Raw genomic sequence first — 14,664 nt, forward strand, 5'->3', positions numbered from 1 at the left:
TAGGAGATATTGGAGATATTATCTCCTTCAGTCAGGTTTGTTTGCAGCCCACTGTAAAAGATTCTGGTTCCCTAAACTCAGTGTTCTTCAACTGTGACATAAATGCACTACATGTACAGAATTCACCTAGGACCACTCCATATTGCCCCCATAGAACTTGAGGGCAAGAGGAACTGACGTGAGCATGAAGATCATACTGCCTACTGTGCTGTGAAAAATGAAGCCCTTTGAATCTGACCCAGTAGTCTTTTTTTTTCTGCCAGTATCCATGAAATGTAGCAAGCTAACTGGTTAGCTTGCAAGTATGGTAAAAAAAATCCCAGAACTTTCACAGTTCTTAATTTTTAAAAAATAATTTGCATTCTTTAAATAATTATACATTTAAATCATATGGGTACATACCAGGTTGTTTACAAATATGGTGAACATAAAAACATCATCACTTTTCTTTGAGTCTCTACAGTATAATCTATTATGGTTTGGCTACTTACGGGAACAAATATCTTACATGAAAGTGAACTGTTCTAGATTTTTTTCTGCATGTAGTTTACTCTCCAAAGTAATGTGCACTTTTTAAAATCACAAAGTTCCACAGAAGTAAAACTTCTTGTTTAAAAAAAAATTCCATTTTCACTTCAGCAGTACACATACTAAAGTTAATATGATACAAAGAAGATTATTAAGGTCTGTACTCAAGGATGATATGAAAATTTATGAAATGTTTCATATTTGGGGGAAGAAAATGAATAAAAGAATGTCTTGATAATATAAATAAATATATAAAATAATATACAATATAAAATAATAAATATATATATATAATATAAAAGAATAAAAGAAAAAGGAAGATTAAACAGTTGGGTTAAATATAAAACTAATAATAAGATGGTAGATAAAAGCCAGATATATCAATAATCATTTTAAATGCAACTGATGTCCTAATTAAAAGACTAAAATTGTCAAAGTGGATTAAAAATTACATGTTTTTTAAATGGAAATCAAGGGGTACTTATATTAAATAAAAGGACACAGATGTTTAAAAGTAAAAAAGATGATGAAAGACATACCATTTAAGTAGTAATCAAAAGAAAACTGGTATAGCTATAATATGATGATGAAAAAAAGACTATGGTAAGAAATATTACTGGAGAAATATATGTGCAGCACATAATAATAAAAAGTCAGTCCAAAACCCCACTTGAGGGACGACATTCTGCAAATACCTGACCAATACTCTTCAGAACTGTCAAGTTCATCAAAAACAAAAAAAGTCTGAGAGACGGTCATAGCCAAAAGGAATCTAAGGAGACATGATAAGCAAATGTAATGTAGTATCTTGGATGAGATACTGGAACAGAGAAAGTACATCAGGGGAAAACTAAGGAAATATGAATAAAGTACGGTGTTTAGGCTATAATAATGAATCAATATAGGTTCATGAATTATAACAAATGTACCATTGTATTATAAGATTTTAATAAGAATTATAACAAATGTACCATTGTATTATAAGATTTTAATAAGAGGGCATCCTGAATGGGATAAACACTCGGTGCTATCTTCCCAATTTTTCTATTAATTTAAAAGTATTCTAAAATGAAAATTTCATTTAAAAATATATAACATAGATAATTTATATCTAGTATTTAAAAAAACTAAAAATCCATAAAAAGCAGACAATCCAAAAGAAAAATGAACAAAATTTTTGAATATATACTTACAAACAGAAAATCCAAGTGGGGAAAAAATATGAAAACTTGCCCTATCTCATTAGCCCTTCAGGTTATTTAAATCAAAATCACAATATAATAACACTATCCACCCATGAGAATGATTAAAATGAAAAAACAAAAGTAGCTGTTCCCAAGGGTTAGAGCAACTGGAACTTTCATACGTTGCTGCAGGAGTGTTATTGGCATAACACTTGAAAAAGTGTTTACTAAAACTGAATATACACATACTGTATGATGCAGTAATTCCACTCCTCCGGTATATACCATCGAAATGCTTACATATACTCACCAAAAGACACATATGAGAATGTTCATAACAGCACTACTTGTAATAACCCCAGTTGGAAGCAAACTTTTGATTCCGATTTTCAGAGCACTCAACTTTGATTAGAGAATCTGCCCAACTTATTTTGCTCCTGATATTACTTCCGGTTTGCGATCTCCTCTTAACCCTGGATTTTCATTAGTGTCTCTGCATCCAGCCTAAGAACTTTCCCTTAACCGAAATGAACAGTTCTTCAAAGGATAATCAGGGGATTCCTTTGGGCTAAATCAGAGGAGTAAAAGGAGTTAGGTTGAGGTACTGCTGTAAGAAATAGGCTCATGAGATTTCTTCAACTAAGTAGAAAACCAGCACCATGGATGATGTCAGAAGTAAAGACAAAACAGTTACAAATCTTGTTTGCTTTAAAGAACCTTTGTGCAAGGCTGAGAACATAAGCTGATCAGTTGCTTTCACGCTTTCTTTAGGTACTGTTTCAAACAGAGCAACAAAAATCTAACCCCACATAATGAAATAATATAATGTCATATGCTCACTTCATATACATTTGGCTATAATTCACTCGATTAACACATTATGAATGCAAATGAATCATTTTAATTTGTAATGAAGTGGTAAACAGTAAAGAGCACATTTATGGTCATGCTTTGTGGGACTTAACATGCGTAAAGAATGGAAAGAGGAAAAAGTTCTCCAGTGCCTACTACAGTGTCTGGCACAGAGTAGGTGATTTAAAAATATATGTTGACAACTGGAAGAATCCTCTATCTGTTTGTAAAAGGAAAGAAGAGGCAGCGTCTGATGAAAGGGTTCTTTTTTTATGAACATACTACTCATACTGCTCACAGTAACTGATGGCTAGTCTCTGCAAAGTACATTCTTTTGAATAGATAAATCAAATATTTGTAAAATGGCATCCTGCTTATTCTCTCTAAAGGATGATTAAAAACAAACCCCCTCTTTTCAAGGTGTGATTATGTACAATTGTCAAAAACTTTTGCAAATATAATTTATAACTCATATTTAAATTTTCATGTTAAATTAATGGAAGTTGCTACTTAAAAAGAAATAGCAAAAAAGTTTGTTAGGGCTTTGAATAAATTTCTCCCTCCTTAGAAAATGTGTCATTGGTAAAAGGTCAAAATTAATATTGACCAGTAAATTAGTTTTCTTTTGCTTTTAGAGATTATAACAATGGATTTATCTGAAAATATAGATTGAGACAGTATTAACTACATCCTTTTTAGATCCATAGAATAATTTTGGGGGAGAATTACTCATTTTCTTCTTACTAGTATTACCAGATTAATTAATCATCTGAAAAATCAGTATGCTTATTTGTTCCGGTGGTTGACCATATTCATTAGAAATATCCATGCCAAAAGGAATTTTCTTCTAGAAAGCATATTTATATTGGACTCAGTGATACAGTGTTTAGCTGGTGATTTTGTTTTATGTATGCATTATTCTTTAACTGCAACTCAAATGTGCATTATACCCATTGTCAATAGGTAGAAATTACTTGTCTGTCGAGTTTATTGTAGAAGCATTTAAAATGCAAAAAAGATTACATCATAAATTTATGTTTCCCTAGAACCCAGTGAACCATAAAAATAATGCAAAGTTTGCTGAAAGTCTGCCAGACATCAACATTTAGAATTAAGCTCGACATTTCTGTCCTTTACTCATTAAATTTCTGGCCATGCACTTCATACGGTATATACAGTGGGTCATTGTGAAGTATCAAGCCAAGTATAAAATCTGTAATAGTTTTCAGAAGTGAAAAAAATTCAGTCTCCCATGGAAAAGAATAAAATGGGATGCCCCAAAAATAGATAAAAAGGAACTTCCCTGGTGGTGCAGTGGTTAAGAATCCACCTGCCAATGCAGGGGACATGGGTTCGAGCCCTGGTCTGGGAAAATCCCACATGCCACAGAGCAACTAAGCCCGTGCACCACAACTACTGAACCCGTGTGCACAGCTACTGAAGGCCGTACGCCTAGAGCCCATGCTCCACAACAAGAGAAGCCACCTCAATGAGAAGCCCGTGCACCACAATGAAGAGTAGCCCCTGCTCACCACAACTAGAGAAAGCCCATGCACAGCAATGAAAACCCAACACAGCCAAAAATTTAAAATAAATAAATAAATAATTTTATTTTTTTTAAAAAAAAGCTGACAATACAGATTATAATTAATTTGGAGCTCTTCGAAATTCAGTGAAATAATTGATAGGAAAACATCAAAAATCCCAAAATAAAGATAAGATTGGACTTTATTCTAAAAGATATGTTGAGGAGGAGAGGGGGAAGATGGTGGAAGAGTAAGATGCAGAGGTCACCGTCCTCCCCACAGATACATCAGAAATACATCTACACGTGGAACAAGTCCTACAGAACACCTACTGAACGCTGGCAGAAGACCTCAGACCTCCCAAAAGGCAAGAAACTCCCCACGTACCTCGGTAGGGCAAAAGACAAAAGAATAAACAGAGACAAAAGAATAGGGACGGGACCAGCACCAGTGGGAGGGAGCTGTGAAGGAGGAAAGGTTTCCACACACTAGGAAGCCCCTTCATGGGCGGCTACTGCAGGAGGTGGAGGGGGGGATGCTACGGAGCCGTGGAGGAGAGCACAAGAACAGGTGTGTGGAGGGCAAAGCGGAGAGATTCCCCCACAAAGGATCGGTTCCAACCAGCACTCACCAGCCTGAGAGGCTGGTCTGCTCACCCACCGGGGTGGGCGGGGCTGGGAGCTGAGGCTCCGGATTTGGTCAGAGTGCAGGGAGAGGACTGGGGCTGGCTGCGTGAACACAGCCTGCAGGGGGTTAGTGAACCACGGTAAGCCGGGAGGGAGTCCGGGGAAATGTCCGGACCTGCCAAAGCAGCAAGAGACTTTTTCTTCCCTCTTTGTTTCCTGGTGTGTGAGGAGAGGGGATTAAGAGCACTGCTTAACGAGCTCGAGAGACGGGCGGGAGCCACGGCTAACAGCACGGACCACAGAGACGGGCATGAGACACTAAGGCTGCTGCTGCTGCCACCAAGAAACCTGTGTGAGCACAGATCACTATCCACACCACCCCTCTGGGGAGCCTGTGCAGCCCGCCACAGCCAGCGTCCAGGGATCCAGAGACAACTTCCCTGCAAGAACGCACGGCGCGCTCAGGCTGGTGCAACGTCACGCCGGCCTCTGTCCCCGCAGCCTCGCCCCGCACTGCATACCCCTCCCTCCTCCTGGGCTGAGTGAGCCGGAGTTCCCGAATCAGTGGCTCATTTAACCCCATCCTGTCTGAGCAAAGAACAGACGCCATCCAGTGACCTACACACAGAGGCGGAGCCAAATCCAAAGCTGAGACCCGGGAGCTGTGCGAACAAAGAAGAGAAAGGGAAATCTCTCCCGGCAGCCTCAGGAGCACTGGATTAAATCTCCACAATCAACTTGATGTACCCTGCATCTGTGGAATACTTGAATAGACAACGAATCATCCCAAATTGAGGAGGTGGACTTTGAGAGCAAGATTTATTATTTTTTCCCCTTTTCCTCTTTTTATGAGTGTGTATGTGTATGCTTCTGTGTGAGAGTTTGTCTGTATAGCTTTGCTTTCACTATTTGTCCTAGGGTTCTATCCATCCGTTTTTTTTGTTTGTTTTAGTTTAAAAATTTTTTTTCTTAATAATTTGTTTTATTTTAATAACTTTATTTTAGCTTACTTTATTTTATTTTATTTTATCCTCCTTCTTTCTTTCTTTCTACTTTTTCTCCCTTTAATTCTGAGCCGTGTGGATGAAAGGCTCTTGGTGCTCCAGCCAGGACTCAGTGCTGTGCCTCTGAGGTGGGAGAGCCAACTTCAGAACACTCGTCCACAAGAGACATCCCAGCTCCATGAGATATCAAACGGTGAAAATCTCCCAGAGATCTCCATCTCAACACCAGCACCCAGCTTCACTCAACGACCAGCAAGCTACAGTGCTGGACACCCTATGCCAAACAACTAGCAAGACAGGAACACAACCCCACCCATTAGCAGAGAGGCTGCCTAAAATCATAATAAGTCCACAGACACCCCAAAAAAGACCACCAGACGTGAACCTGCCCACCAGAAAGACAAGATCCAGCCTCATCCACCAGAACACAGGCACTAGTCCCCTCCACCAGGAAGCCTAAACAACCCACTGAACCAACTTTAGCCACTGGGGACAGATACCAAAAACAACGGGAACTCAGCCTGCAAAAAGAAGACCCCAAACACAGTAAAATCAGCAAAATGAGAAGACAGAAAAACACACAGCAGATGAAGGAGCAAGATAAAAACCCACCAGACCTAACAAATGAAGAGAAAATAAGCAGTCTACCTGAAAAAGACTTCAGAATAATGATAGTAAAGATGATCCAAAATCTTGGAAGTAGAATAGACAAAATGCAAGAAACATTTAACAAGGACCTAGAAGAACTAAAGATGAAACAAGCAATGATGAACAACACAATAAATAAAATTAAAAATAATGTAGAAGGGATCAATAGCAGAATAACTGAGGCAGAAGAATGGATACATGACCTGGAAGATAAAATATTGGAAATAACTAATGCAGAGCAGAATAAAGAAAAAAGAATGAAAAGAACCGCGGACAGTCTCAGAGACCTCTGGGACAACATTAAATGCACCAACATTTGAATTAGAGGGTTTCATGAAGAAGAAGAGAAAAAGAAAGGGACTGAGAAAATATTTGAAGAGATTATAGTTGAAAATTTCCCTAATATGGGAAAGGAAATAAGTAGTCAAGTCCAGGAAGCACAGAGAGTCCCATACAGGATAAATCCAAGGAGAAATACACCAAGACACAAATTAATCAAACTGTCAAAAATTAAATACAAAGAAAACATATTAAAAGCAGCATGGGAAAACACACACACACACACACACACACACACACACACACACAAGGGAATCCCCATAAGTTTAAGAGCTGCTCTTTCAGCAGAAACTCTGCAAGCCCGAAGGGACTGGCAGGACATATTTAAAGTGATGAAGGAGAAAAACCTACAACCAAGATTACTCTACCAGCAATGATCTCATTCAGATTTGATGGAGAAATTAAAAGCTTTATAGACAAGCAAAAGCTGAGAGAGTTCAGCACCACTAAACCAACTTTACAACAAATGCTAAAGGCCCTTCTCTAGGAAAGAAACACAAGAGAAGGAAAAGACCTACAATAACAAGACCAAAACAATTAAGAAAATGGGAATAGGAACATACATATCGATAATTACCTTAAGGGTAAATGGATTAAATGCTCCCACCAAAAGACACAGACTGGCTGAGTGGATACAAAAACAACACCCATACATCTGTGGTCTACAAGAGATGCACTTCAGACCTAGAGACACATACAGACTGAAAGTAAGGGGGTGGAAAAAGATATTCCTTGCAAATGGAAACCAAAAGAAAGTTGGAGTAACAATTCTCATATCAGACAAAATAAACCTTAAAATAAAGACTATTAGAAGAGACAAAGAAGGACACTACATAATGATCAAGGGATCAATCCAAGAAGAAGATATAACAATTGTAAATATTTATGCACCCAACATAGGAGCACCTCAATACATAAGGCAAATACTAACAGCCACAAAAGGGGAAATCGACAGTAATACATTCATAGTAGGGGACTTAAACACCCCACTTTCACCCATGGACAGATCATCCAAAATGAAAATAAATAAGGAAACACAAGCTTTAAATGATACATTAAACAAGATGGATGTAATTGGTATTTATAGGACATTCCATCCAAAAACAACAGGATACGCATTTTTCAGAAGTGCTTATGGAACATTCTCCAAGATAGATCATGTCTTGTGTCACAAATCAAGCCTTGGTAAATTTAAGAAAATTGAAATTGTATCAGGTATCTTTTCTGACCACAACACTATGAGACTAGATATCAATTATAGGAACAGGTCTGTAAAAAATACAAACACATGGAGGCTAAACAATACACTACTTAATAACGAAGTGATCACTGAAGAAATCAAAGAGGAAATAAAAAAGTACCTAGAAACAAATAACAATGGAGACATGATTACCCAAAACCTATGGTATGCAGCAAAAGCAGTTCTAAGAGGGAAGTTTATAGCAATACAAGCCCACCTTAAGAAACAGGAAACATCTCGAATACACAATCTAACCTTGCACCTAAAGCAATTAGAGAAAGAAGAACAAAAAAACCCCAAAGTTAGCAGAAGGAAATAAATCATAAAGGTCAGATCAGAAATAAATGAAAAAGAAATGAAGGACACGATAGCAAAGATTAATAAAACTAAAAGCTGGTTCTTTGAGAAGATAAACAAAATTGATAAACCATTAGCCAGACTCATCAAGGAAAAAAGGGAGAAAGGGCTTCTCTGGTGGTGCAGTGGTTGAGAGTCCGCCTGCCGATGCAGGGGACATGGGTTCGTGCCCCAGTCCAGGAAGATCCCACATGCCACGCAGCAGCTGGGCCCATGTCCATGGCCACTGATCCTGCGTGTCCGGAGCCTTGCTCTGCAGTGGGAGGGGCCACAACAGTGAGAGGCCCGAGTACCGCCAAAAAAAAAGGGAGAAGACTCAAATCAATAAAATTAGAAATGAAAAATGCGAAGTAACAACTGACACTGCAGAAATGCAAAAGATCATGAGAGATTACTACAAGTAACTCTATGTCAATAAAATGGACAACCTGGAAGAAATGGAGAAATTCTTAGAAATGCACCACCTGCCAAGACTGAATCAGGAAGAAATAGAAAATATGTATAGACCAATCACAAGCACTGAAATTGAAACTGTGATTAAAAATCCTCCAAAAAACAAAAGCCGAGGACCAGATGGCTTCACAGGAGAATTCTATCAAACATTTATAGAAGAGCTAACACCTATCATTCTCAAACTCTTCCAAAATATAGCAGAGGAAGGAACACTCCCAAACTCATTCTATGAAGCCACCATCACGCTGATATCAAAACCAGACAAGGATGTCACAAAGAAAGAAAGCTACAGGCCAATATTACTGATGAACATAGATGCAAAAATCCTCAACAAAATACTAGCAAACAGAATCCAACAGCACATTAAAAGGATCATACACCATGATCAAGTGGGGTTTATTCCAGGAATGCAAGGATTCTTCAATAAACGCAAATCAATCGATCTGATACACCATATTAGCAAATTGAAGAAAAAAAACCATATGGTCATCTCAATAGATGAAGAAAAAGTTTTCGACAAAATTCAACACCCATTTATGATAAAAATTCTACAGGAGGTAGGCATAGAGGGAACTTTCTTTAACATAATAAAGACCATATATGACAAACCCACAGCCAACCTCGTGCTCAATGGTGAAAAACTGAAAGCATTTCCACTAAGATCAGGATCAAGACAAGGTTGTCCACTCTCACCACTCTTATTCAACATAGTTTTGGAAGTTTAGGCCACAGCAATCTGAGAAGAAAAGGAAATAAAAGGAATAAAAATCATAAAAGAAGAAGGAAAGCTGTCACTGTCTGCAGATGACATGGTACTATACATAGAGAATCCTAAATATGGTACGAGAAAACTACTAGAGCTAATCAATGAATTTGGTAAAGTAGCAGGATACAAAATTAATTCACAGAAATATCTGGCATTCCTGTACACTAATGATGAAAAATCTGAAAGTGAAATCAAGAAAACACTCCCATTTACCATTGCAACAAATAGAATAAAATATCTAGGAATAAACCTACCTAAGGAGACAAAAGACCTGTATGCAGAAAATTATAAGACACTGATGAAAGAAATTAAAGATGATACAAATAGATGGAGAGATATACCATGTTCTTGGATTGGAAGTATCAACATTATGAAAATTACTCTACTACCCAAAGCAAGCTGCAGATTCAATACAATCCCTATCAAAGTACCACTGGCATTTTTCACAGAACTAGAACAAAAAATTTCACAATTAGTATGGAAACACAAAAGACCCCAAATAGCCAAAGCAATCTTGAGAACGAAAAATGAAGCTGGAGGAATCAGACCCCCTGACTTCAGACTATACTACAAAGCTACAGTAATCAAGACAGTATGGTACTGGCACAAAAACAGAAATATAGATCAATGGAACAGTATAGAAAGCCCAGAGATAAACCCACGCACATATGGTCACCTTTTCTTTGATAAAGGAGGCAGGAATGTACAGTGGAGAAAGGACAGCGTCTTCAATAAGTGGTGCTGGGAAAACTGGACTGGTACATGTAAAAGTATGAGATTAGATCACTCCCTAACACCATACACAAAAAAAAGCTCAAATAGGATTAAAGACTTAAATGTAAGTCCAGAAACTATCAAACTCTTAGAGGAAAACATAGGCAGAACCCTCTATGACATAAATCACAGCAAGATCCTTTTTGATCCACCTCATAGAGAAATGGAAATAAAAACAAAAATAAACAAATGGGACCTAATGAAATTTCAAAGCTTTTGTACAGCAAAGGAAACCATAAACAAGACCAAAAGACAACCCTCAGAATGGGAGAAAATATTTGCAAGTGAAGCAACTGACAAAGGATTAAGCTGCAAAATTTACAAGCAGCTCATGCAGCTCAATAACAAAAAAACAAACAACCCAGTCCAAAACTGGGCAGCAGACCTAATTAGACATTTCTCCAAAGAAGATATACAGACTGCCAACAAACACATGAAAGAATGCTCAACATCATTAATCATTAGAGAAATGCAAATCAAAATTACAATGAGATATCATCTCACACCAGTCAGAATGACCATCATGAAAAAATCTAGAAAGAGTAAATGCTGGAGAGGGTATGAAGAAATGGAACACTCTTTCACTGCTGGTGGAAATGTGAATTGGTACAGCCACTATGGAAAACAGTATGGAGGTTCCTTAAAAAACTACAAATAGAACTACCATATGACCCAGCAACACCACTACTGGGCATATACCCTGAGAAAACCATAACTCAATAAGAGACATGTACCAAAATGTTCATTGCAGCTCTATTTACAATAGCACAGAGATGGAAACAACGTAAGTGTCCATCATTGGATGAATGGATAAAGAAGATGTGGCACATATATACAATGGAATATTACTCGCCATGAAAAGAAACGAAATTGAGTTATTTGTTGTGAGTTGGATGGACCTAGAGTCTGTCATACAGAGTGAAGTAAATCAGAAAAAGAAAGACAAATACCGTATGCTAACACATATATAGGGTATACAAGAAAAACAAATGTCATGAAGAACCTAGGGGTAAGGCAGGAATAAAGACACAAACCTACTAGAGAATGGACTTGAGGATATGGGGAAGGGAAAGGGTGAGCTGTGACAAACGAGAGAGAGGCATGGACATATATACACTACCAAACTTAAGGTAGATAGCTAGTGGGAAGCAGCCACATAGCACAGGGAGATCAGCTCGGTGCTTTGTGACTGCCTGGAGGGGTGGGATAGGGAGAGTGGGAGGGAGGGAGATGCAAGAGGGAAGAGACATTGGAACATATGTATATATATAACTGATTCACTTTGTTATAAAGAAGAAACTAACACACCATTGTAAAGCAATTATACTCCAATAAAGATGTAAACAACAACAAAAGAAGATATGTTGAGTAACTTAGCTTCAAAAGAAAAAAATGTATGATTTGAGGTTGCAAATTGCAATTCTATCTTTTTATCATTAACTCTTTTTTTGTGGAATAAATAATAATTTGGAAGGAAAGATATATTATTGGAATTAAATCTAATGTTCACATTAAGAAAGGTCTTTGTATTTAAATTATTTATTAGTTTCTTTCTATATTAATATAGATTTTTTCCTCTCAAAATCCACGTTTACTTGGTTGTGCTAGGATCATTAATGATCAAAAAAGTAAATGTGCTGGAGATACTCGTTGGGGAAAATCTCTGGTGTTCTCCTTACTTGCTGCAAGTAGTAAATCCTTCTTTCTTCCACTCAAAACAAACAAACAAAAAAAGTAAACATGCTTAATAATTGAATATGTTAGAAAGCACTTTTTTTCCTAGATTGGAATCTATTGCTGATGTAATTAAATGTCGTAGATTGAACTAATGTTAACCACTTGACAATCCTGTGAGGAAAATAAGCTTAATTTTGAATCAAACTTTCCTGCGGCAGAGAAACTGTTCTTTTGTGTGAGGTAAGAATTTAAAAAATAAATGTGAGTTTATTTCCATTCCCTTTGCCTAAAATAGTAGTAGCAACTACCATAACTACCATCACTACCACTACAGAAATAAAAAAGGTAAGTAGAGTTTGATCCTTCTACTGTGGCTAAGGTTGGTGTTATGTGCTTACTTGTACATTTTCTAGATTTGGAAGATTGTCTCCATGTAGAAACACACACAAAGGGTTTGGGAAGGCCCTCCAGTAGGTCCCTATGAAAGGGCAGCTCTTATGGGGAACCATATGTAATTTTCATTTCCCCAGCTTAAGCATAAGCTTTAGTGAAGATATGCAAATGGAAATGTCTAGTGAAGGAAGTTTCTGCTTTGGCAAAGTGTGTCATCCAGTGACAAAGAACAAGATAAATTTACTATACTAGAAGAGGAAGAAAGAAGGAGGAGGAGGAGGAGGAGCAGGAGGAGGAGGAGGAGAAAAGTAGTATAACATCTGATTTACAGCAACTTTTAGACTTCTATTGTTAAATGAATGCAGTCTAGCCTATATTTTAAAGCTCCATCTGTGGCAAATAATGAAAGATGAAAGATACAGAATGAAGGAGAACAGTGATCTTGAGCTGTAGCATCAAAACATGCCTAATAAATCAATAGTCTTTTTTTTCTTATGCATCCTCTCAAATTGCACACTGAGTCATAGCAGCTGGGCTATGATCCAAATCAGATAGTCAGACAGCCCAAAACACCAGATCAACAGATTTCTGAACCAGTATTATTCAGCATATAGACATAGTCATTAGACCAATGAGACATGAAGCTTGTATTTACAGAATGATAAGTTCCAGACGAAAGCTGGAAGAATTTGATGTGACTCACAGATGTTTTGCTTATTTGACACACATCTGGATATTTGGAAACATCCAAATGATTAACTAGATCCTTTAGTTTCCTTGCAGCTGTTCTGTACCATATAAACAGTCTTCAGGCCTTCCTTAAGTTTAGACATTCCCTATAATTCACAAATATTATGCATGTATATATATATATATATGTATATATATATATATATATATGCATACATATAACACAGCAAAACAGGGAGCAATACCTTCCCAGGGGACGTTTGGCAATATCTAGAGATGTTTTAATTATCATACATGGAGGATGCTACTGGCTTTGAGTAGTGGAGGCCAGGGATTCTGCTAAATATCCTACAATGCACAGGACAGCCCCCCACAACAAAGAATATTAGCTGAGGAGCTAGTTATTTTAAATTAATTTGTCATTCTATATCCAGATGTTTTCAGATTATAAATCAAAGAGTCAACAATGGAGAGCAAACTTTACTGTAGACTGTTGTTTGGTAACCCCAGTATTAAACTAAACAATTAGAAAGAACCAGATGAATCAAACGTCAAGTTGTGCCTAGATTAGGATGAGTGGTGTGCTGGAGTCAACTGATACTGGCTTGTACTGTTAAATTTTCAGGAATTTTGCAAGCCAAATGTATCACATTGATATTCTGAAACTGTCCATGTTGAGAGTATTTACATGGGGGAAATCAGCAAACGCTACAACCAGGATTTTTCCACACCTGCCAGGGAGGCAGTTGTCAATCATTTGCCAGCACACCAACTGGTTAGGATACAGAGCATGAGTGACGCCATAATATTATTGACCATCTACTTAATTGTATGAAAAACTATTTTTACAAGACTAATTTAAAATATTATTTATCAGTATTTTTAGAATATTCTCTTCTAATCATGCTTTATACTTACATATAAAATATCAATGTATTCCCACTGACAAGGCCAACCTCCAACTATACCATAAATACTAACAGAAGCTTTAATTGACCACTTTCTGCAAAATAAAGCTAATGAAAATATTCTGCACTTTATTAGCCAAAGGCTAATTGTATAAATTCATACCATTAACTGACATGACCAGAGTCTTAGAAAAGTGAAGTGTATTTTAGTTAAGAAAAAGAGATTATTCTTAAAAAGCTCAAAGTTGACAGATTCAAGAAATAAATGAGGCTTTGATGTAGCTAAATTAACTTTCTCCCTAAAGGAAAGGTCAGCAGCATTAGAATGCCAATTTTACTCAAAAAACTAAAGCTCCAGTTATCTTGGTTGGGAATGAATAGAGGAGAGTTATAATTTTTTCTCCTGATTTGCCATATTAGCTTCTTTGGTTTCAGGCAGATATTAATTTCCAAATCTCATAACACATCTGTGAAATACCAAGGCATCATTATTTAAAGAGATTTTGTTAGTTTTGGATAGCTTTTAGAGAACTTGTTGCAGAGCAGTCACTTGATCACATAGCCCATTTTTGAGCTGAAAATATTTTGTTTTTTTCTGATTAACTTGGCACTCTGAGATGGAAAGAGCAGTTGTCTACTCACCTTCATTATTCTAATAGAATGTGAAATAAAAAGGACTATCTTCAACAGCCTAACTTT

The 14,664-nt window shown here is 37.0% G+C and overlaps 1 non-coding gene across 1 annotated transcript; it reads left to right on the forward strand.

Moving 5' to 3' along the window:
* Positions 1–630: 630 nt before the first annotated feature.
* On the forward strand, positions 631–733 carry LOC115846755 (U6 spliceosomal RNA). The gene has a single exon (XR_004037050.1). It is a non-coding gene; the product is annotated as a U6 spliceosomal RNA (small nuclear RNA).
* Positions 734–14,664: the final 13,931 nt, after the last annotated feature.

The sequence above is a fragment of the Globicephala melas genome, chromosome X (genome assembly GCF_963455315.2).
Source record: "Globicephala melas chromosome X, mGloMel1.2, whole genome shotgun sequence".
In the NCBI taxonomy this organism is placed as follows: domain Eukaryota; kingdom Metazoa; phylum Chordata; class Mammalia; order Artiodactyla; family Delphinidae; genus Globicephala; species Globicephala melas.